Below are 25115 nucleotides of genomic sequence, written 5' to 3'. Positions count from 1 at the left end.
AAAAAATAAAAAACCAAGGAAGAAAAGAAAAAGAAAAAAAAAGATGAACACCTCCAGAAATGAAGGGATTCCCACTGGGTAAACTATGTGTCAGGTCAGACAAAGGCAGCCATGCAAGTGATTTTTTGGGGAGCCACGATCCAGTCATACCATGGGAATGGGGTGGTAAGGAGCTCCCGCTTCTCCCTCTGAGGTTTGGTGGATGCTGCTTTTGCCAGAATCATAGGAGAGATGGGAGTAGCGTAAGTCAGATGCCTGGTAGCTCACTGGTCTTATCAAAATCCAGTCATTTTTCTTGAATAAATTGCTTCCTGAATTGTTGCTAATATTTTGTCAATTTCCCAATATGCTAAAGAAGTTGATAGTTACTATTTTTTGGTTTTTCCTCGGCTTTATTGGAAGAGAAAAATTTTCAGTGTCCAGTCTGTGTAGTTTTGCTGTGGTTGATCTCACTGTTCAAATCTGGGAGGGAGGGCAAAGCCCTGCCTGTTTTGTGATATCACAGAGAGGTAGTCAACCTTGTCTGAACTGGGGAGGCTCACTCAGCCTGGGCTAGAACTAGAGACACAACCTAACTCCCCAAGCCCCTGCAAGCGGGCTTTTCCATTATTCTTCATGAGAATACATACACCTGGCCCTCCTGAGTGAGACAAAGGAAAGCTTGATAGAATGGTGAAGCCTTACCAAAGATGTTGTACAAGGGACAGGCATTTCAGTTGCAGAGATGTTGCCGCAGGAAACTGAGTCCTGGGGTCCAGCTGTGCTGGCCCTGCAGGCCACTTGGATGAGATAACAGCTGTATTTTGTGCTAAGAGATGTGTAACTGTGACTCAGGTCTATGATCCCACTGAACACCAAACTGATGCTCTTTCTTGGGCCCCAGTCCCCAGACCAGGTGGGAAGCTCTTTAGAGTTGCCCTGGGATTGATTCCAGCCAGCAAGTTCACTGCTCAGGTTCCATTTCTCAACGCATCTCCTGAGCTCCCAGGTTTCTGAGCAGAGCTGTGTGTCTGCACCAGTCTGCAGGGGGCTTTTAACACCTCCATGGTGGCTGCCAAACACATTAGCATTTCCATCTACCATTCTTCCCATGGTTTCTGACTTTGGGCCTGATTACCTGAAAGAAAAATGCTTTCCTTAAGTTCAGGTGTCTACAGATATGAGGGGTAGCCCCAATGCAATCTACTATACAGTCTCGGAAAATTTTATGGCAAGAATAGCAGAACTTCATAATTGTGTTTTAACCACATGTGGCATTTTTACTGATCTAGAACATAACCCATGTGAAAATTATAACTTAAATAATTCCTCATAATGTGCCACAGCCACATAACTCTTTAGATGATCTGATTAGTTCTTTCTCACTAATACTTTACTTACTTATTTCATGTTGGGTTATTTTTATTACCCAACCGTGCTGTGTGGCCTGTTGTATGCAGAAGTCGAAAGTCTCTAATTTTAAGACAAATGGCCAGGGGAGCTGACTCTGTTCACATCCTTTAAAGTAAGCTCTGTTATCCAGACAGACTGTACCACCGGCATCCTTGTGAATGGAGCCCTTTTGTGTGACTTTTATGGTGCTTCATGCCAAGCAAGGTCATGCTGCAGCGTAACATGATGCCTGTGGTAAAAGTCCCAGATCAACAAATGCCTGAAACCTCATCAAGGAATACTTTTAAAACTGGTGGTTGGGCATGAGGAAGATCTGTAAAAGTCACTGAAGAACAGGAGGTATGTGTTCAGAGTCTCACTGCAGATTTGTAACGCATGTCTTTATAAGTCCTTGTGACAAGGAAAAGAAATACATTAAAGGTATGTTATGCATATAAATGACTCTGCATATTCATACTCAGCAACTGTTATGGGAGAGAGATTGCCAAATACAAGCTTTATTCTGAAGAATGAGGCTTTGAATACTCAGATAATCTTTAGGTGGTCATTTCCAGAGATTCCTGTAGATTGTTCTGGAATCTCTCTTACAGAACATGGTTAATTTGAGAACATTCACAACTATGTTTTTTGTAGTATAGAGAAGTAGAGGCTGCTGGCTGGAGTTTGGCAGGACACAAGATGGACACGTGGCTCCCAGGCGCCCCCTGTTGGTTGCACACACTGTATCTGACTGGAAGGGGTCTTGCAGGTTGTGGTAGGTAGGTTCCCTGGGGTAAGTTCCCAAGCCCCTGCAAGCTGGCGTTTCCATTATTCTTCATGAGAATACATACATCTGGCCCTCCTGAGTGAGACAATATGGGGCTCAGACTAAGTTGGATTGCTCCTGAGGCTGGTGATGTTGCCCACTGGAAGCTCCTCCAAGATGCTCTGGGAACAAACATTTAAAGTCCTTCATTCTCTCTCCTGTGAATGCTTGTCTTCCCTAAAGTATCCAAAAGGAGGTATGGAAGTACATGTCCTCTGACATTTGATCCCTGGCTGGGGTTAAAAGTGTCCTGACCTGGCTTCTGGGGCTGAGGTCTCACAGGTGGTCTTGGGCCCCTGCAGCTCCTCAGTCAGATGCTTGGCTGCATCTCAGTTGAGCAAAGAGGCCCGGTGATGGCCAGAAGCCAGGCAGTTTGTTGCCACCTTCTACCTGGCAGCCTTTCTTTCCTCTGCTGTGTGCACTACAGCTTGTGAGTGCAGTGCTAGTCCTAGGGACCTGGCCTGCTTTTCCTCAGTAGCTCTCCTGCTGTCCCCATCACAGGCTTGCGACACTAGAGGGACCTCCAGCCACTGCACAGGCCTCAAAGCAGTGCTAAGGGGGCCAAGGCTGAGCCCTGTCACTGCAGCCACGGGGGTGGGAAGTGAAAAATGAGTCTCTGCTGCAGAATTGGGGTGACAGACTCACTTGCAGACCAACAGAGCTCACCCGTGTTTTCTGAGGCCTTCCCACAGGGGTCGGTTCTGTGGGGACATTGCTCTAGAGAAGCAGGAGCCTGTCCTGAAATGTTAATCACTCCTGTTGACTTTTGTTATTTGGATGAGTATTCTTAGCTTTGCAGAAGAATAGGATGATTTTGTTGGCAGCAGAAAGTAGAATCATTTTGTTTCTCACCACGGGAGGAGTAAAACTGACAACCTGCCCCCTCCCAGTGAGGCATAATTAGAAATTAGAGTTGCATCAAACTGTTCACTGCAGCTGTAAACTCTGGCAGGGAATTGATGAGCACCTCGAAAACCTGTCAGCCTAACTTACTGTAAGCGTGTGTCGTGTGTGTATGTACACATATGTCTACATTGCTTGGACTTTTATTTATTTATTTATTTTGTGGCCAGCTCAGCCCACCCTGGGGGCAGGGTTGATGTGGCAAGTGGTGCTGAGAATCAAACCTGTGTCCCTGTGCTTTGCCTAAGCTTGCCTAAGCAGGCGCTTTAGACTGCTGAGCTATCTCGTCAGGCTCATACTTTTGAGGCCACATGAGAATCAAAATAAAATCTGTGGATTTGAGGATAGTTCCTGAAGTTTTGGAAAATTGCCTTGTTTTAGTGGGACAAAATCCTCTGCCTGTTCTAACTCTGCTAGGCTTAGATTCCTATTGGCTTCTGATATCTGATGGTTTTACAGTAATGTAAGTGGAACACAAAGGTCTAGGTGACGTTTTGCACTGGGTCTGGGGCTTCTGGTCCTACTGAGACTCGGCATCCTGACTGGGAGCTTGTGAGTCAGGCAGGAACGATTGGTAGCTGGAGCCATGTCTGCATCCAGCTTGCCCAATGTGTCTTGCCCGGTGCTTTCCCCGTGAGTGTGATTTATGAAAACGGGCCTGGGCCTTGTGTGAATACTGGGATCATGAGGGGTGGCTGCTCCATTCTGTTGTTTGAAAAATGGCATTTGGGTGGAAATTCAGTTCATTGTGGGTTTTAAATTATACATTTAGTAAGAGTTTTTGATTATTTTTCTATAAGATTTATGTGACTGTATGCATGAACTTACAAAACACACTATATTTTAAACATTATTTGAAAACTCTGAATTCAGTCAAAATAGTGTTTTGGGGACAGATTTAGGTAATTATTAAGGCAACAATAAAACTTCACAGATGGGCTTGTGCATAGGCTCACCCTGAAAAGGATGGTGGAAAGAAAGCACCCCCAGGCTTTCAGTGTTCTGAGGTTTTCTCTGGTGGGGGATCCTTTCCACTAGCCTTTCCACTATGACCAAATTAAGCTTTTAATTGGTCCCTTTAGTGTGGTTTGTCACTGCAGGTCTCTTCAGCTCCTTCCCTTTCTGTGGAAGGAAGAGGGCTCCACCAATGCAGGGAGCTGCATTTCATAGAGTAGCTGTACCACTCTGGGTGTGATCTGTTGCCACATCTCTTGAGTTGGCAGAGGATGTAGGGATCTTTCAGGGTGTAAGTGGTAGTTCCTTTCTATGTTCTGTTAGTAAAAGTACTTAAGAAAACACACAAATGCAAGATTACTTTGCATTTTATACATGGCCGGTGAGTGATGATTGGGTGTCTCGTTCTAGCACCATCGGATGAGGAAAACCATCACATGTTACCATTGTTTGCACAGAGTTTGCGGCAGATCTTGGGTACGTGCTTAAAGGAATGTCTTAGTGACTTTTCTCTTGTTGCCAAGACAAAATACCTGGCACCTAAATTAAAGAGAGAAAGGCTTACTTAGCTCACAATTTCTGGAGATTTTAGACCATAATCAGCTGGCGGGGAGGCAGATAGCAGAGGGCAACTGTTCAGGGTGGTAGAGAACAGCAAAGGCAGCAAGAGCACATGGGAGAGGAGCAGGGAGAGTGTGAGCCTCTTTCCCTCCCTTATGTTGCATGCAGGCTACCTGCCCCAGTGCAGGGGTAGCACTCAAGCCCATATTCCCAGCATTGGATCATGAATCAGTCATAAACTCCAGAAATACCACCAGCATGAGGCTTTGGGGCGAGACATCTAGACACAAACCATAATGGAACAAGCTGATTCCTGTACTGTCACGTTCTGTAACTTCAGCGTGTTGCTCAGCTATCTCAAATTCCATTTCCCAAGTATTAAAACCAATCAAGAACCCTAACATTATGCTCTGTGCTCACCATGGGACAGGCATTATTATTCCATTGCACCAGTGGATAAACCTAGGCTGAGAGGTTGTGCTGCTAGTAATGCGGTGGGCACCAGGGAGGTGACACTCAGCCCAGACCTTCGCCTGTGTGTCCAGGGTCCTTCCCTTCTCCCCAACCATGTTCTGCCCCAAGAGAAGTCCACTCCCTTTGAAGGGAACAGCTCTTATTTCATTTCTCCTCAACTGTGTAAAGTGTTGAAGGAATGATTTTTTCCTGACTCCAATCAGTGGAGAACTATTATTATTTTTAAAGGAAATATACCTTCATTGGAGACAAATCTTAGGTTGTGGGTGGAGTTGTGTCCCTCAAGAGGACACACTGAGGTTCTAATTCAATTACTTGCTAGATGTGTCTGGAAAGAGGACAGCTGATGTACTTGTTATGATGGGATTGGATAGGCTTTGGGTGGATTCTATGTCCAGTGAATGGGGCCCTTAAAGGAGGACCCCTCAACACTGACCATGACACAGAGCCTTCTTACTTGTACATTCCTGCTCTCTCAGGATGCATGGCCAAGAGTCCAGTCTTGGGAAGGCTGTTAATAATAAGAGAGTCTGAGAAAGTCTTGTTTACATAGTGCCCTGCATAGATATGCTGCTGTCTGGGTGCTGCCCACATCTAATCTGGCAGCAGAGCTTGGGGGTCTTTGTGAGGATGAGTAGTGGCTGCCCTTGGGGTCCCCCATGCCAGCAGTAATTTCAGATGATCTGGGAGCATGAGAGACCTGACTGATCTGCCAGAGAGACAGAGTGTCCCACCAGGCAGGCACATGCTGACAACTTCTGGGCGGAGTTGCTGATTGGAAGAGGTCCAGACCCTATGTGAGGCCCCGGGCTGCACCCTGCAGCTGGGTTAGTCTGCCCTGTTCTTGTCACCTCCCACATTGGGCTGCATCCCTCCTGAGGGATGGCTGACAGCAAAGACTTCACTGTGCCAGTAGGAAGAGACTTCTCTGGGTCAATGGCAGGTGGTCTCACCTGTGTCTCCTAACAACACTGGACGGGAATTTTCTCTTTGAGGGTTGATGTAGCAGCTTCTATGCTATTTGCTATGTCCTTTGTTTTGGTTACAGAGATGTTTCCTTCTCAAGAAGGACAATGGAGACTACAAAAGAGTAGGATGGTGTGAATAATGTGGGGGTGAAGTTGAGCGATGGGAGGCGGTCTGGCCACAGAGTTCAGGGTCATCCAGAAACCACAGTGACCACACAGAATCTGGGAGACAGCAGGCTTTTGAGTGTGCAGGTTGCTTCTGTACTTGGAGCTGCAGAGGCAGGTGGGGTGGTAAATAAACACCAGTCTTGGAAGCATTGCTGGCAAGAGAAAACCTTGCAGCTCTAAGACAATTGCCCCAAGGTTTTGGGGAATTCCTGCCCCACTCTGGGATGCGAAAGTGGGAGAAAGGGAGAGGACCTGCTGGGGCAGGTAGCGCTCTGGGAGTTTTGAGTCTCCCCAGTGTGGAAAGTTCCCATCCTTCTGACACAAGCACCACTCTCTTCCTTCTACTTCAGAGCAGGTGGGAGATGCTGAGCTGGAGAAAGGTCAGGCCAGGAGGAGCACGCTTGGCTTCAGGGGTGCTGGTGGAGGAAGTCTGCGTGCACCTGCAGCCACTCTGCTTTAATACTTTGCCTCTGAGGAGGTGTGTGAGGTGAAATGGGAAGCAAACTGCAAGGGTGTTTGGGGGATGCTCTTCTCTTTTTCTCTGAAATTAGGGGAAGGGCAGGAAAAGGAAAGCGGTTTGTTCAGAGCAGTAGCACCCCAGGGCCCATGCTGTTGCTCCCTGGGTAGCTAGACAAAAAGCTCTGCCAGAACTGAAGAAATAGTGGACAGCTGTGGTACCTTTCCCCAGTCATCAGAGATGCTGGCTTGGGGCACTCTACCCTCTGAGAAATGCACCTCTTGTGTTTGTATTTTTTCACTTGGCAGCTTTGGGAGCATAAGAGGGCTTGGTACCTGAGGATCTAGCATACAGAGCAGCCGCTCCCCAGCCTCAGCACCCTGCTCAGGCAGCACAAGGCTGTGCACAACCCCGAAAGGCCAAACTTTCCAAGCCACCACAGCCTCTCTACGCCCCAGCCTCCATACCCCTTCTGCCTGCCATTGCTTTGCTGAAAATAACACATTTAATCATTTGTCATAATTACAAGCGTCCTGATGACATGGAATGAAGGCCCGCCTTTGAACGCTGCCAAGCTGCTAGAAGCAGGCAGCGTGGGCGCGAGAGTGAGTACCCCGCTGCCAGGCTCCGGGAAAGGTCACACGAGAGCGTGGAGAGCCGCCCTTCCCAAATGATTGATCTGCTCGCAACGGAACTAATAATTACATAGCTCTTCATTCCCACTCGTCTCTGTAACATGAAATTTCTCTCAGTGTGAAAGACCTCGGCCACGTAGGAGTAAATTGGTGAACCATAAACCCACTAAGACCCCACAGGTGCAGTGGCCAGCCCCTCCTCCTTCATTTCTTGCTCGCTGCAGGGATTTCCTGAAGACAATCAAACAATAACATATTGGGTTCATTTTTGTTTTGTTTTGATGTATTTTTTTTAATCCACTTTGAGGAAATCTTAATGTTTTAAATTCCCTTCTCTGCATCCCCAAATGTTTTCCCTGTGTACCAGCTCAACTATTGATTCCACCTGAAATTATGGTTTTATTAGGGAAACTAAAAATACATCAAAATTAGAGCTTTTATTTATATATTGGATGCTTCTGATCACTTGCTTAAGATTTTCTCTGCTTTCTTTTCCTTTTTCCCCCTGCAGCACTGAGGAATTAATTCAGGGCCTTTGCACTGAGTTATATCCCCAGCCTCCTTCCATTTTTAATTTTTTTTTTATTTTGAGACCGAATCTGGCTATGCTGATTATTTTACTAGGCTGGGCTGGAACTTGTAATTGTCCTCCCTAAGCCTCTAAAGAATGTATGGGATTACAGGCAAGAACCACTGTGCCCAGCTTCTCCTCAGTCTTCATGACTCCAAATGTCCACTTCCCCATAGCTCTGCCAGAGCTCCAGCGTTTCTGAAGGCAGCACACCTGATCCTGTGGCTGGCTGCTCCACCTGTGAATGACGTGGAGTGACACAGTGCATCCCAGATGGATGGTGACTCCTTCCCAACCCTCCAATTTGCTTCTCCTTCCAGAACTTGAGGCTGTCAGCTTGGTTGGGAATAAAGTTCTAGGAAGTAATTTTTGGTGTCCTGAATTTGCTGTAACAAATCCCACTGATGCAAATTTCTCCATGATTCCACAGAGTGAAAATCCCACAGCTAGCTGCCAGGGGCATACTTTTCTTGAGGTCCCTCTCTTTGGCTTCAGATGATGTCTGCTCCTGGTGTCCTCACAGAGTTGTTCTTTTGGGTGTCTATATCCTGATCTCTCATGCTGGTCATGAGTCACCTTGGACTAAGGCTTCCCTGAGGATTTCTCATCACCTCAACCCTGTACCAGAGCCCATTTCCAGACAATGTTGCTTCCCCTGGAAGTGGGGTGAAAGCTTAGGTGTGGTTTGGGGCTGTTATTCCATCTCCATCTCATATGGGAATGATGCTGGAATGTAGCTAGGCCAGATTGGGGTTGTTTCTGTTCCATTTCTTATTTCCTCAAGATGAGTGCCAAGCTGACCCATGCTGCTCTTTGTGTCTTCTCAGAGATGATCAGCAAGCCCTCCCTGCTATAGTTCAGGTGAGCACTGCCCATAGGAAAGAGAGCCAGGTTGCTGAGCACTATGAAGCCCCTCCTGGCTCTGTTCCTTGCTGTGCCATAGACTGAGGTCACCAAAGCAGGGTCTGAGGTAGAAGACATGTGTTAGGGTTTCATCACTGTGACAACATACTTGTGAACAGTAACTAAAAGGCAGAAGGGTTTATTTGGGCTCGAAGTTCCAGTGGTTTCCATGCTTGTATGGCTCTGCTACTTTTAGACTTGTGGGGAGGCAGGTGCTTCATGGTAGAGCAGCTGTTCGCTACCCAGAAATCAGCAGATAGAGACAAAAGCCAGAGTGGAAGGTGCCAGGGACCAGCTGGAGTCTCTAGGTGCATGCCCTATGGCCCTCTCCCTTCAAGCAGGTCACTCCTCCTAGGTTTCCACCACCTTCCAGTAATGGCATCATCAAATCATAATCCATGAATGGATTTTCCCACAGGTGACTATTACAGCCCTGCTCCAATCACCTCTCAGTCTTATCAGCTGGCCACCAAGGCTTTGGCTGTCACTTCAGATTTAAATATTAAGGATGAGCGAGCAATGTAAAACACTTTCAGTGTGGAGTGGCAGCAGTGAAATCCAAACACTACTGTTTTGCTTTGTCAGAGACAGTCACACAGCATGGTTGCCAGGTTCCTGGACTTTTGATGTGGGTCCTATTCAAGAAGGTGGTAACAGAGGACCTCTCTGGGGCTGTCTTGAGGATCAGATGAGCTAAGAATACCAAGTGGATCTTGGCAGGCAAGAGCATAGTAAGTTCAACCCCAGCCTGAGCAACTTAGCAAGAGCCTGTCTCAGAAATATACAGTGCTGGGATGTAGCTCAGCATGAAGGCTCTGAGTTCAATCCAGTGGCAGACACACATAGATTCTCACATGCCTGCAGCCCAGCAGTCATGGCATCCACAGGACACACAGCCAGTGTACCTCTAGGGTCCAGAAATTCAGCTCCTCTGCAGATCAGCTGGGATGAGATGCCCCTTTTCCCTGCTGTGGCACCTGTCATCTTCAGCCTTATATCCATGATTGGCCCCAAGCCTGCCTTGCTGTGAATCTGTGCCACACCAGCAGAGCTCAGGCCCGCTATCCTTTGTGGAACATCAACACTTAATGCTGCCAGCGACTTGAGCCAAGATGCTGGGTCACAACAGAGAGGACTTTTGTATCAAATAGAACATCTATAAAAGGCCTCTTCAGGTTGTTGGTCTTCTTTCACCATTATTGGTACAGTTCAGTTGCTGTGATAAGGATTAATCACAGAACCGTAAATGAATTAGTCTCAGTGTCAAAGAAAGGTTATGTTTGTTATCCTCAGAGTGTAACTCAAGAAATACTTAATGCATACAATTTCTGGAGCTTGAATAAACTTCATAATGTTGATCCACATTATAAAAGTTATTATAATGTGTTCAATAACAGTGTAATGATCCCAAAATATAACAAGATTGACATTATAGTGGATGAATACATAGTATAAAAAAGCACTCATGAATTACCAGATGATTGATTCATGCATTAAATCGTTAAGATTTCCTTTTCTTGTCTTTTTGAAATTCAACAATTGTTTTTATATTGCATATTGTTGTTTTCAAATTAGTTGTTCATATTACCAGATAAAACCATACAAAATTGAATAAAATATTAAAAATAAGAAAAAAAGATGCTAGGTCACTTTTGGTACCTCAGCTGAAACTGCCAGAAGCTCATGAGAGATGGGAGCACTGGGGGATGAGGCTGCAGTGTGCTTTGTATTCAGTTCTTTCTATAAATTCAAAAGTACTAAAATTTTTATTAATTAAAAACTCACTTCTCTTAACTCTGAAAGTTTTCTTACACTTTTTATTTGACTCTAAATTCAAGAGAAACATTTACTTAATTGCAGAAAAATTTCTCTGAAAGCAGGAGAGGATGTAGGGCACAAGTTGGCTCCCATCTTGGACACTGAGGCCCCTTGCTACTCCCAGCATGTGACAGGCAGTTTCTGCCATGCCGCACACCCTTTATCCTGTCACATTGGTCCTGGTGTAGATGTGCCCACACCCATGGGAAGGGTGCCTGACCAGAGGAAGCCCACAGAGCACCTTGGAGTTTGGTTGGAAAGCCCAGTGAGAGAGGTGAACCTAGGACAGGCATTCCCTGCCAGCTGAGCTGTTCCTGACCTGCAGTGGTGGGCCTTAGTGTTAGAGACAGGTGCTCAGCAGCTTGTTGTTAAGGGAGGAGAAAATAGAACACAATGCCCTCTTTTAGTAGATAGGATTGCACTGCTCAGAAGATTCTCTGGATGGAGCACAGGGGGACATGAACCTCCTGAGGGAATTAGAAGAGGAACTGTCTCCTCCAGCTCACAGAAGCTAAGAGGGGTGGAGTCAAGGAAGAATGCCACCACCTCAGAGATCCCTAACTCACCCTGGCTCCAAGTGGGACAGCACCATCTGGCAGAGGCACATCTAACCTCTTTAGCCATTTAACAGTTTCCAAAGAGCTGTCCACATCCTCCCTCACTACTCAGTTTTCCTGCTTGACAATCCCGCTCAGTGTTTGCCTTCTGTTATCTGAACCAAATTGCTTACTCCTAGTTTAAATCCATGACCTCTGCATCTTTCCCTGAAAGGAGAAGGGAATCCTCTGTGCTTGAAGGCTAGGGAGTTGACAACCTTCTTGGAATCACCCCTTGTCTTCTCCTGGATTCGTAATTTTTTTTTTTTTTTAGTTTTTATTAATTTTATTGAGAAACAAATAGCAATGAGACAATTTCAAAATAAATTAGTAGGACAGTTCCAACAACTAATACATTACACATCTTTGTCTCCATAGTGGTTATTCATAGTACAGGATGCAGACACAATATCCTGTCCAAACACTATTAGCACAAATTCCTCCTCTCATTGAACTAAGAGAAAGCAGCTGCATATCTATCCTAACTATTTGGTATATACAGATACAAAATGGTCCTTCATTTGCATCCCTTTTTTTGTTTAGTTTTGTCAGAGATAGGTGTTCCATTGCCATTCATATATTTTAGGTGCGTGAATTCAGCAAAATAATCCAATATTGTCCAGTAGTCCATAATAGTAGTGGGTTATCTATAGGACTGGCAATGTCAGAAGTTGCTGACTTGAGCATCTTACAGCTCAGAATATTAATATGGCTTTACTTTTTATGGTTTGTTTTTATAGTTTTGTGCTAGATGGTTAAGGCCAAGATAAAGCAAGTCCTATATAACAAGAAATGAAACTTCTGTATCTGACGAGGCAGTCAGATCCCCTCGTTATTTACCCTGAAACCTTCTACTGCAGTTTGTAGATCCTTTGTCAGTGTCAGCCATGTGGATGAGTCACGGCCATTGCTTGATCAATTTGTTCTCTGTGAAAGCCTGAGAGAATATTTTTCTCTCCACGTGACTCTCCTTAGGCACACTCTACATCTTTGATCACTTTCCTGTGTGACGCCATAATCTCCTTGATCAGAAAATTTGAGACACCATTGAGTTATAGGGTGTTACAGTACAGGTTCTCCTAAGTCCTGAGTCCTTATTGACCTTGAAAAGCTAGGGCCAAACTGTTGGCTGTCCTTGTAGCCCTTCTTTTTCTCTAATTTTTCGTCTGAAAACTTAAGTTGTTAACCCTCTAGAAAAGAAGTTCAATGATTATTACCCTATAACATAGGCAGTTGAGTTTAACCTCACTATCTGTCTGAATATCTAACTGAATCCACAATTTCAAACCTTACTTTCTTGCTGGTGTTGAGGGTCCACACAGCCAGGATTCAGTGTGGTCTGAGAGGTGCTGGTGTCCACAGAGCCAATCTGATTCCTTGAAGATACTGAAAGTCCTTCTTTCATCCTCTCAGTCCCTAAAGCTGGCAAACACACAATCCCTACCATTCCCCAAGTGGGAGGAGACACTATTGTACACTGAGAACAATCACTGGAGTTTGCCATGTATCAGAGCCCCAGTTTCAGGCCCCTTTCCTGGGACTGTGATCTGCAGGCCCATCTTACCCTGTGGATAGCAGTGGGGCCACAGTCATGGAGTGTAAGCAGATGCCACTGAGCTTACTGTGGTGCCTCTTGTTTTGGACTAAGCAAGTTCACTCAGCCCTCCGTGACCTCTCTGCTGTCCTGCTGTTGCACCCTAGTCTCTTCCAAGAGATCTGCTCTAGAAGGGCTTCCTCTACTAGCCCAGAATTTGCTCATCCTCATCATCTTCTCTTGGAGTGATGTCCTGATGGGGTGTCAGTCATCCTTCCTTTCCCTCTGGTCACCACATTCATATCTTCTTTTGCTTGTGTTAGGACATGTGAAATGAAGACACACTGCCCAGGAACCTGAGTGCTATCTACCACCTGCTTCTGCAAGCTGCTTTTGACAAAATGGACTCTTCTATGCAGCTGGAAAAGTGGATCCCCACTCCTTGGCTTCCATCCATGAGGACCTGTTCTGGTTGTTTGTGTCTTATTCTTAGAATCCTGTCATGACACGATGTGTTCCTTACATGGAGCATATTGTGGAAATAAGATAATGGACTAAGTTCATGAAGATAAGAAGTTCACCGAAATAAGAAGACAATGTTGGCTTTTTAATTTAAATGCACACAGTGATATATAATTGATCTAATGAGAGATTTGCAAAAGTATTTAAAGGAAAGCTCAAGACAGCAAAACTGGAAGCCACCTGAAATTTTTTGCTAGTTTTAAGAAACCATGTATCAGCAGGGATGGTGGCACAAGTCTATAATTCCAGCACTCTAGGAGGCTGAGGGAAAAAAATTCCAAGTTTGGGCCTACCTTGGCAACTTAGCAAGACCCTGGTTCAAAATAAAAAGTCTGGTTATGTAGTTGAGTATGGATGCTTTGGGTTCATTCCTCAGTACCACACAGGCATACATGCACATATGTGCACACACAGATGCATGCACACATGCACACACACACACACACACACACACATACACACACACAAAGATGCAGTGTGTTATTAAAATGGGGTTGATCATTTTAAGAAGCTGGGGATGGAAGAGGTGGGAGCAGGTGTCTCCCAACTCCCCTGTGGTGCCTGGGGTTGGTGAGTTGGTCTTCAGGGTGTCCACATCCCATAGCTCACCAATCTAGGACCATCCAACTGGTTCTAAGTTTGCTTTTGTCTTTCTGTAGTTATTTCTCTGTGCATCTTGAAATGCTCTCATTGGCACATTGTGACAGCAAATCGGATGACTCCTCCATCTAATCTACATTCTGTGTATCTTAGCTATTTGCAGAGGTGTTGCAAGCCTACCATTTTGAGTCTTGTCCCTTCTGTGTGCCCACTTCTTGCTTTCCTCCAGTGTCTCTGCTTCTGTATGGGCTTTGTGTCCATCCCAGTCTCTTCTCACCCTTGGGAGGCAACTGCTGAACCTAATCTGAGCTATTATTTGAGATCCAGAGATCAGAATCAGCCTCTAAGGATTGCTGAATTGCTCCTTCTTCCATGGAGTCCATCAAGTTAAAAATGACCTTGATTTGTTCCTATTCACCCTTTGTCTTTCTGCCCTTGGTCTCCTCCAGATGTGCTTGTGACTACACTGGAAACAAGCTATCCAGGCATCCAGAGAAGGATCAATGTCCACACTTCTCAGAGGAGTTGGAGTTCACTGAGTGAGTCCCAGCTTGACCAATGCCTTAGGGGCCAACTGACATGCATCAGTGCCCTTGGATTCACATGCCTGGTTCAAGTCAGATGGGACATAGCCAGGGAGATTTCAGGGTAGAAGGATGATATGAGTGGGGGAAACATACTCACAAAGACAGAGAAAGGGGCTGAGCAGGAAAGAGACAGGTGGCCTAGCTTGGTGGCTCAGAACAGACTTCAAAAAATGGAAAAAGAGAGCGAAGCCATAGGATGCTACACTTCTCATAAAGAGAAAGCCCTTTTGTATAGTGTAATCATTTCCTGACATAGTGTGATTAAAGTTTAATACCTGAAAATATTTATGCTAATTTTTGTTTATAGACTTAGTTTCCATGTGCTATGGTTTAGCTCTAAAATGCCTCCTAAGACACATGCCTTTGGTGGGCAGACTGACTGGCACACACAAGACCTAGGACAATGGTCCCAAGCACATGGAGTCATCAGCAAGACCAGCAGTGTAGTAGAATCTGAAGTAGTAGTGAGGAGCCAGCAGTTGGGCTCTGGAGAGCTCCACCAACAGAAGATCAGTCCTAGCCCTCACATCCAGAGGCCAAGGTCACCTCCACGCTCAGCACAATTCCCATGGTAAACTTGGCTGGAGTACACAGCACATTTCTCAGATCTGCCATGGACACTATCACAGAACTATAAACACCAGAGGTATTTTACTACTCTTATTCTCTATTGTTTGTCTGATTGGCTATCCATTTCCTGTCTGGGTTGAAGTCGTTTAGCTGTGTCTTATACTCTGGTTATTTTTAGTTTTAGAGTTTTTCTTTTCTCTTCATTCTTTTTGAGGTCTTAATTTTTTCCCCATCTTTTCTTCATTTCTGTTCCTCTTCTCTTTCTTTTTTTTACTGTTGAATTTTTGTTTATTCTTTTTTTCTCCTACTAATCATATTTCTTTCTTCCCTCAGTTACTTTTGATTTTAAACTTTTAAATGAGTGAACATCATCTCTTCCCTTTCTGATTACTGCATTACATTCTGTTTTATTCTTTTACTCCTCTGTCATCTATTTCCCCTAACTCAGGTGATTATTATTTGACTTCCAGGCTTTATCATATTTGACCTCATTCATCATGTTATAGTGTCCCCTGCCCATCTTAAGTCCCCCTAAGAAGGATAAAACCACTCCACTCTGTGGAAAATCATTGCATACAAATACATGGTATATGTTTGATTTTATTATGTAACTTTATAGTTTTCTATTGTAGTTGGAGGTAGCAGGTTAATGGTTACTATAGTTTGTCAATAGTTAAGCTGCACTTGAAACTGTTGTTATACTAACTGTCCTACATGAGCCAGGATGTCATACATGTTATAATCAGTTTTTCTTCCCTGAATGATAACACTGTGATTATATGAGGTCATAATCACCACCACAGACAGGTACCAAAGGATTGGGTTCTGAGCCAAGTAGTAACCTTTACATCTTTACAAATCAGGAAGATAGGCTCTTGGGATAGGTATGAATAACTACCTACATCTAGAGCACACCCCTGAAGAACAGACATCTCCTAAGAAAGCCTCAATACTAGTGATAAAGCTATCTAGCATAAGAAATTGGCAAGCATTAACATAGAAAACTAAATAAAATAAAACAGAGAAAATAGAAAATGACAAGATGCAGAAGCAAGATGCAACTCCAGACACCCAACCCATCCAGGAAAAGCTTAGAACACAGTGAGATATATGAAACTGGAAACCGAACACTAGAACTTTATGAGATGATAGCAAGAGAAGTGAAAAAAACAAGTGAATGGAAAAGGTTATAGAAAAAATAGTCTCTCAGGTACAAAAAGAAATTACACTTAGTATCTGCCTTCCTTCAGAGTGTGCTGGCATTGAGGGGCTGAAACCTTTCTCCTCACTGCAGTCCTTTGCTGTGGTTACATTCCAGGCTGGAAGTGGATCATGAAGCACTGGCAGCCATGTTACATTTTGGAGAAGGTGAAGCATGACAGGATCTGCTGCGTGGAGATAAAGGCAGAGAACCACTACTGGCTGCACATGCCCTGCATGGGTGCTCAGCAGGAGCATGGCCATGCTGCTGACAGCCCTGGCCTTCAAGACCATCAAGGTGGCCCATACGGCTAAGTCCTCCCCCCCCCCACACACACAGTTTAGCAGTGGACCCACTGGACCATCTCAATGTCACCAGGAAGTGGTCCTGAGCCTGAACCTTGCCCTTTGACCAGAGGGACACCTAGCCTAGGAACTGAAAATCCCAAGTTTCTGGAAAGTTATGAACCATTAGACCAGTATCTCACTAAAACAAGCAAACCTGAATATGAGGGCCTGTGTAGAGAATGTCTGGGGCAGTGAAGTGTATGAACAAAGATCTCTTGGGTTCCTTATTTCTGCAGCTTTATAAAATGATATTGGAGTTTCTTGGAGTCAAATGATACAAAAGGGATCTTTCAGGTTCCAATAAAACTGTGATTCCAGGACTTTGGTTTAAGTATGAGTCCTACATGGAAGCTTTATCATGCAGTAGCACTTCTCAAAAATAATTATCTAAATTTAAATAGAAATACAAGCTTTCCCATGTCAACATACTATTAAAATAGCCTTTCCTTTTGGGATCTAATACTGAAGTGACACTTAAGTGAAATAAAGTTATTTACTGGAATTAAAAAAAAGAAATTATACTTAAAAATATTACAGAAAACACAGGTAAAGGAATAGACAAGCTTAGAAAAATGATGGAAATAAAAAAATGCCCAATATAGTGAAAAAATGGAGTCCGTGAAACAGATCCAAACAGAAATCAAAGAGATTAAAACCACAACTGAAAGCATATGCAATACACTGAATGAAGGAGAGGGTAGAATATCAGCTCTTGAAGACAGAATTGCAGGTAGTGATCATGAAAAGAAAAATATATTGAAAATAGGAAGAGATCATGAAAAACAAATGCAATAGCTACAAAATGATGTAAACAGTAATACAATAAGTTTGATTAGGATCAATAAAAAATCTGGAGACCACACAGATGCCATAAAACACTCTTCATAGAAATCATGGAAGAAAATTTCCCCAGCATGGATAAAGATGTTGATATGCAAATGAATGAAGCATATAGAATTCCAAACAACCATCACAATAACAGCAAACTTCTACATAAAATACCTCAAGTCAAAAAGAGCTTGAAACAAAGTATTTCAAGTGCTGAAAGAAAGCAACTTCCAAGCCAGATTGATGTACTCTGCAAAACTATCTTTCAAAATAGGAGAAATAAGATACATTCAGAGTTCTAAGTTTCTAAAAGTTTGGATTGGCACCAGAAGAAGCTCCACACTTGCACATGGGGGACAAAGTAACAAACTTTGTTTTAAAGAGGATATGACATATGTATTTCCCTGTTAACGGAAGTCCTAATGGTCTTTACTTTCCTAGCATTTGCTATGATAGACTCTAGGTTTTAGTCATTCAAAAAATTCTTTAATTAAAGTATTAGTCTAATTCCAAAACCAGAGAAAGAGCCTACTACAAAAGATAACTATAGGCCAATCTCTCTAATGAATATAGATGCAAAAATCCTCAATCAAACACTAGGAAACAGAATGAAAAAAATCATCAAGAATATTATACATCATGATCAAGTGGGATTCATTCACAGAATGCAAAAATTGTTCAATACATAAATCCATGGATGTAATATACCAAATGAATAGAATCAAGAACAAAACCCACATTATCATCTCAATAGGTACAGAAAAATTTTTTGACAAATTCCAACTCTCATTCATGATAAAAACCCCAAAAAGAATTGGAATAGATGGCTTATATCTCAACCTGATAACAGCCATCTATGAGAAACCAACAGCCAATATCATATTAAATTGACAGTAACTGAAGGCCTTTACTTTAAAATCAGGTGCAAGACAAGTATGTCCTCTGTCTCCACTCCTATCCAATATAGTTCTGGAAACATTAGCCAGAGAAATTAAACAAGAGAGAGAAACAAAATGAATAAGAATTGGAAAACAAGTGAAATGATCATTATTTGCAGATGACATGATACTCTACATAGGGGACCCCAAAAACTCCACTAAGAATCTTGTAGATTTAATCACCAAATTCAGCAACATAGCAGGATACAAAGTCAACACTCAAAAGTCAGTAGCATTTTTGTACACAGAGAATATACTGTGAGCAAAGTAAGGGAAACCAGCCTTTCACAATAACATTTTTTTTTTTTTTTTTGTTAGAACCGAGGATTGAACTCAGGCCCTTGCGCTTGCCAGGGAAGCGCTTATTTCACTGAGCCATCTCCCTGGCCCCTCACAATAACATCTTTTTAAAAATACTTACAAATCAATCTCACAAAGGACTTAAAGATTTATACAGTGAAAATTATGGCACTCTGAGAAAATAGATTGAAGAAGATTTGAGAAAATGGAAAGATGTTCCATTTTTCTGGATAGGAAGAACCAGCATTGTGAAAATGGCCACACTCCCAAAATTGCTATACAGATTCAAGGCAATCCTGATTCAAATACCATTAGTATACTTCACAGAGCTGGAAAAAACTTTCCTAAAACTTATTTTCAACCAGAAAAGACCATAATATCAAAAGCAATCCTGGGAAACAAAGGAAAGGCATGAGGTATCACAATTCCAGACCTGAAATTATACTATAAACCTACTGTAATGAAATCAGCATGGTACTAGCTTAGAGACAGACCTGGGATCAGTGGAACAGATTAGAAGATGCAGACCTGGGATCTGCACAACATCAAACACACTTAGCCACCTTATCTTTGATAAAGGGGCCAAACAGGCTCACTAGAAGAAAGATATCCTCTTTAATAAATGGTGCTTTTCCACATGTCAAAGGCTTTCCCACATGCTGAAGGCAAAAACTAGACTCATGCCTATCACCATGCACAAAGCTACAGTCAAAATGAGTCAAAGATTTTTAATATTAAAAAAGAAACACTAAATCTTCTGGAAGAAAATGTAGGTAGGAATCTTAAAGACATAGGGGTAGTTAGAAAGCTCTTAAGAAAAAAAGAAATGCATATCAAATCAAAGAATCAACAACTTGGATCTTATCTTTTTAAAAAGTTTCAGCACAGGCGCCTGGGCGATGGCTCAGTAGTATATGCGCTTGACTGGCAAACACAAGGATCTGAGTTCAATCTCCGGTTCTGAAAAAAAAAAAAGTTTCAGCACTTCAAAGCAAATCTCCAACAAAATAAAAAGAAAACCCATACACTTGGAAAAAATTATAACTCACTGTCCCTCAGACAAAGGCCTTCTATCTAGAACATACAAATAATTTAAAAACATCAGTCCCCCCACATTCAAAGACCCAATCCAAAAATGGGCATCCCAGATGAATATACACTTCTCAGAAAAAGAAATACAAATGGCAAGTAAATATATGGAAAAATGTTCAACATCATTGGTCATTCAAGAAATTCAAATTAAAACAACACTGAGATTCCATCTCACCTTAGAAGGAATGGCTAACATCAAGATGTCAGCCAGTAACAAATGCTGCAGAGGCTGTGGAGAAAAAGGAATACTTCTGCACTGTTGGTGGGAGTGTAGACTGGTACAACCACTATGGAAATCTGTATGAAGATTCCTTGAAAAACTAGGATAGGAGATCCTATTAAAAATATCCTCCTGGGTGTTCTTCCAAAAGAACTGAAAACCTCATACAACAGTGACAAATGTGCACCTATGTTTATAGCAGCACAATTTGCTATAACTAAATCCTGGAAACAACCCAGATACCCATCTACAAAGAATGGATAGGAAGATGTGGTATTTTTATACAATGGAATATTGTTCAGCTGTAAAACAGGATACATTTGAGTCTTTTTTTGGTAAATGGATGCAACTAGAGAACATACTCTTAAGTGAAATAAATCAGACCTGCATATGCAAAGATAGTATTGTCTCCTTAGTGTGAGAACCCGAAAGAGAAAAATGACATCTGAGGGTACAATAGATATTTGTAAAAGAGAATTAACTTATTCAAAAGGAGAGAGTTACTGAAGTAGAGAGGACAGGAGAGGGAGTGGGGAAAAAGATTTATCTATGCATGTAAGTAGGATGGTTCAGACAACTGTACTGTGCATTTCTTCTGGTCTATGGAAAGAAACAGTTACTGCTTTGTTTCATCTCCTTTTTTACAATTGTTTCACCTTTTTGTCTCCTTAATTTCTTATACATTTCTTTCTTCTTCCAATTTTACATGCATATATCAGGTCATATGAATAACTGGCTAGAAGACAGCACTATATATTACAACAAATACTGTGAATTCATATTACATTGTTAAGTGAAAATCTGCATCACTTGTAATATTTTTGTTTTAATTCCAACTTGTATTCTCTTTAAAAAATAAAAAATAAAATAAAGAAAAGAAAAAAATGTAAGTAAAAACATACCAATAAAGAGAAGCCTAGGTCCTGATGGATTCACTGCTGAAATTTACAAGCAATTTAGAGGCTACTTAAGGCAAATTCTCTTCAAACTCTTTAATAAAATTGAAAAGAAAGTGGTTATTCTTAGCTCTTTCCTGGAGGAAAATATTACCCTGATACCCAAACCAGAGAAAGACCCAACAAAAAAAATTTACAGGGGCTGGAGAGATAGCTCAGCAGTCTATGCATGTGACTGGCAAGCACAAGGACCTGGGTTTAATCCTGTACTACATGCTGTGCTGGCCCCATGCTGAGCCTGCCACTGAAACCAGGCATGGTGGTGTCCACTTTTAATCCCAGCTTTATGAAGGCTGAGGCAGGAGGATCACTATGAGTCTGAGCTGCCTAGTAAGAACTTGTACCAAATAAATAAATAAATAAATAGAATGTCAGGTCAATCTCCCTAATGAACATAGATTCAAAAATCCTCGTTAAGTCACTAGCACACAGAATGCAACAAATCATCAAGAATAGATGGTTTTTATCTCAATCTGATAAAAGTCATCTATGGCAAACCAACAGTGAACATCATACTAAATAGACAGAAACTGAAAACTTTCATTTTAAAATCAGGAACAAGACAAGAATATCCACTACCACCACTCCTATTCAGTATAGTTCTGGAAATACTAGCAAAGCAGTTAGACAAGAGAGAGAAGTCAAAAGAATAAGGCTAGGAATGGAAAAAGCTACATTATCCTTATTCACAGATGAGATGATACTCTCTATGTAGAAGATCCCAAAACTTCAACAAAAGATTTCTAGATTTAATACCCAAATTCAGCATAGCTCGATACAAAATCAATACTCAAAAATCAGTATCATCTCTGTACACAAACAACAAATTTACTGAGAGAGAAATTAGGAAATCTACTCTCTTCACAATGGCATCCCCCAAAATGATATACTTAATCAATCTGACAAAAAAAGTAAGCGATCTCTACATTCAGACACTGTAATGGTTGATATATTACATCAACTTTGGAAGTCTAGAATTTTTTGTTTTATTTTAAAACCCCAAATTTTATTTATTTTTTTAAAGAATACAAAGGTTAAAAAAATGGAAACAATACAAAATTTCATTAAACAAAGTAATAGAAATTGAACAATGGTTGTTGCATTGCATAATGTTATCTTCAAATTAGTTGTTTACGTTACCAGATATAGAGTTGTAAAATTGATTTTTAAAAGTTACAGGAAATTAAAAAGAAGGAAAAAATTAAGCATTAACTTTTTCAATAGACTAGTAGAAATCAGAATTACAATTATTCAAACTATCCTGCTTATATACATGAATATATATATTTTTTTCTTCTTTCCTTTCGTCCATGACCTCATCTCAGTTTTTACTTCCCATTGAACAGATCCTTTCCTTTTCACAATATCTATTGATCATTTCAAATGTTATTTACTCTTTCAGATATTCACACTAGCGAGACAATGTGATGTTTGCATAATTCAGCAGTCCTACATCCTAGCATGGAGACCACATGCCTTACCACTCTAGGATGTTGTTCATTGTCACAGCCTGAAAAGTTTAGAAGGTTAACTAAGTGAATCATCAGGGGGCCAGTGTCCTTACTTGGTAAATATCCTGAGCCTATGCAAGAGGACAACATGATATGGTGTGTGCAGGTAGCCTGAATACAATATGAGGGAGGAAAAGATGCTTTCTCTTTCCTCTCTTTTGCTCTTGTTGCTTTTGTTGTCTTGTGCTGCCGTGAATGGTTGTCCCTCTGCCATGCCATCCAGCTTTGGAGACAGCTGATCACAGACCAAAATCTCTACAAATTGTGAGCTAATTAAATATTTCCTCCTTTAACTTTCGGTGTTGAGTATTTTGTCTCAACAATGAAAGAAGTAACTAAGACAGGCACAGAAGGTATTTGTTTATTCATCCATATTCAATTCTAACTGCACATCTGTCCCTGTGCTCTTTGGACATATTACTTGGAACAGAATTCATACTGAAAGGCAACTACAAAGGAATGAGGGTTCTTTAAAAATTTTTCTATCCATAAAAGCATGGGCTTCTCCCACCAACCAAGTAGTTGTTGGCTCATGGAAGACCTTGTACAAGAAGTGATGTGGATCTATATATGTGGTTTGCTCCAGGCTTGAGAGTGGTGTATGTGCCTGCATGCCCAGAAAGCCAGATAGCTGGCAGGCATTGTTTTCTTTAGAACTTTACAGACAGCATAAATGCAGGCCATTATCTGTCCTATAAGAGGGTTACCCTGTGCATGATTTAAAGTCCACAGACGGCCGGCCACGTTGGCAAGTAAAGCAGGAAGCACAGGCTCACTTCTGGAAAGCTTGTTAAAAGCTAACTGCTGCCAGGGACTTTACTGCATAGTAATTGGCTTAAACTTGTGAAAGGGTCTGAGGATCCTAACCTCAGCCAGATCCTGGGCACTCCATCGGGACTTCACCTGCTACCAATACGAATTGATTTCAATGACTCTAAATTTAGCTCAGAAGATTGGAGAGTGGTTCTAATGTGGGTCTATGACACCACTGTTTTATGCAGGTGTCTATGGGGGTTGGACTTCTTCAAGAGAAAGTGCAGCCCTCTAATATGGACTTAAAAATGAAGTTCAGTCTCCTCACAAAGAACCTTGGTTCCTGGGCTTGTAGCTTATGGGCAGAATGTAAATGTTGACAAAGTCACTCTGTGTTGAGATCAGGTCTGATCTAATTGACAGACTTGTGCTGCACAGAGATGGCTTCCTCCTTAATAGGGAATGTTCTCCAAGTCCTAGTGAAGATTTGGAGTGTGACATACAGAGCTCTTGGACTTCCAGGGTTAGGTAACCTCAAAGTGTCATCCTATTGGAGAGATGACCACTCCATACCTGTCATGGATGCCATTAATGAAATTTGGAAATCTAAAATTTGTGTCTCATCTTTAAGATTCTGCTTCCAAATGACTGAAAATAAAGCCTCATTGTTTTAAATTACTTGCTTCTTCTTTCACTGGAGTGGTGTCTACAACAGCAAGCAGGGCAGGAGTTATTGGAAGCCAAGAACAAACAAGCTGATTCTTCCATTTCCCCTTAGTGATGGGAAAGTTGATTATATTCAAGCTGTCATTTTAATGTCTTAATTCTTCCTTTCTGTTTGTGTGGGTTGGGGTTTAGCCCAAGCTATTCTGAGAGATCAGGGGATTATAGTCAAATAATCAGTTCATCCAGTGAACAACAGAAGTCAGTCAAACTGGTTGTTTGACTGAATTGACCAGTCTGTCCGTTGGTACCTCCCAGACATAGCTACCTCATCACTAGAACAATAAATGGGTATTCTCCACACATATCCAGGAGGAGCATTCTGCATTAAATAAAGATGCACTTCCATGCCACATACTCTTCTTTGAGACTTTGGGGGTTCACTTCCTACCCCTCTGGGACCTATGGGGCTGGAAGAAGCTGTACGCTTCTCAGGGTTGGGGTGAAGTTCTGAGGACTCAGTCATCCTCTGGGCAGTAAAGACTAACTGGGAGGTAGTGGTCACCATTTGCAAAGATTGCACCATGGGTGAGTCTTGCTGAGCAAGAGAGCTCAGAGAGCAGGGCAGTGGCTGCATTGGGCACCTCGTCCTTCCTCAGATCTCTGACCGTCTCCTTTTCTTTTTTGTTCCTATGAATCCTTTAAGACATAAAAAGGTTCACTCTGCACAACCCATTCTAATAGTTTTATCTTCTTCTACTGCTCAACTCATTTAACAGGTGACCTCAGAAAAGAAAAAAAGGTATAATGTATCCTTTGCTGTTTAGAGAGCATAAAACTAAACAGGCCTAGTTCATGAGCAGGAGACAAGAGAGAAGTTCAAAAATACTTGGGAAACATGTGGAATTGTCAGATAAGATGGACAGAAGGGTATGAGCATGTCTGAATTTCTCATTTATAATTTTTGGAATATGGTAGAATTTCATGTGATCTTGTGCTATTCCTTCTTAAGCCATGTAAATGTATGTCCATGATGAGTGACAATAATTTAAAGGTCTTCTAACAACTTCCTCTTTTGAGCTAGCAGACCAGCTCTCTAGCATCAAGTCTATGCAATTGACCTTCTGAGGCCACAAGTACCCGGGAACTGGGAATTCCTGGTGTTCTTCACCCATTAAAGATGAGCAATGAAGTTCTGTCCAGAAAGGACATGGAACTAGCCATGTTTTTTGCTGTTTCTGTTTCATTGATGAAGTCTTCACCTCCAGGTAAGGGAGCTGCTGTGCTC

The sequence above is a fragment of the Octodon degus genome, unplaced genomic scaffold (assembly GCF_000260255.1).
Source record: "Octodon degus isolate 3935 unplaced genomic scaffold, OctDeg1.0 scaffold00120, whole genome shotgun sequence".
Taxonomy (NCBI): domain Eukaryota; kingdom Metazoa; phylum Chordata; class Mammalia; order Rodentia; family Octodontidae; genus Octodon; species Octodon degus.
This window is presented reverse-complemented; position numbering follows the sequence as displayed.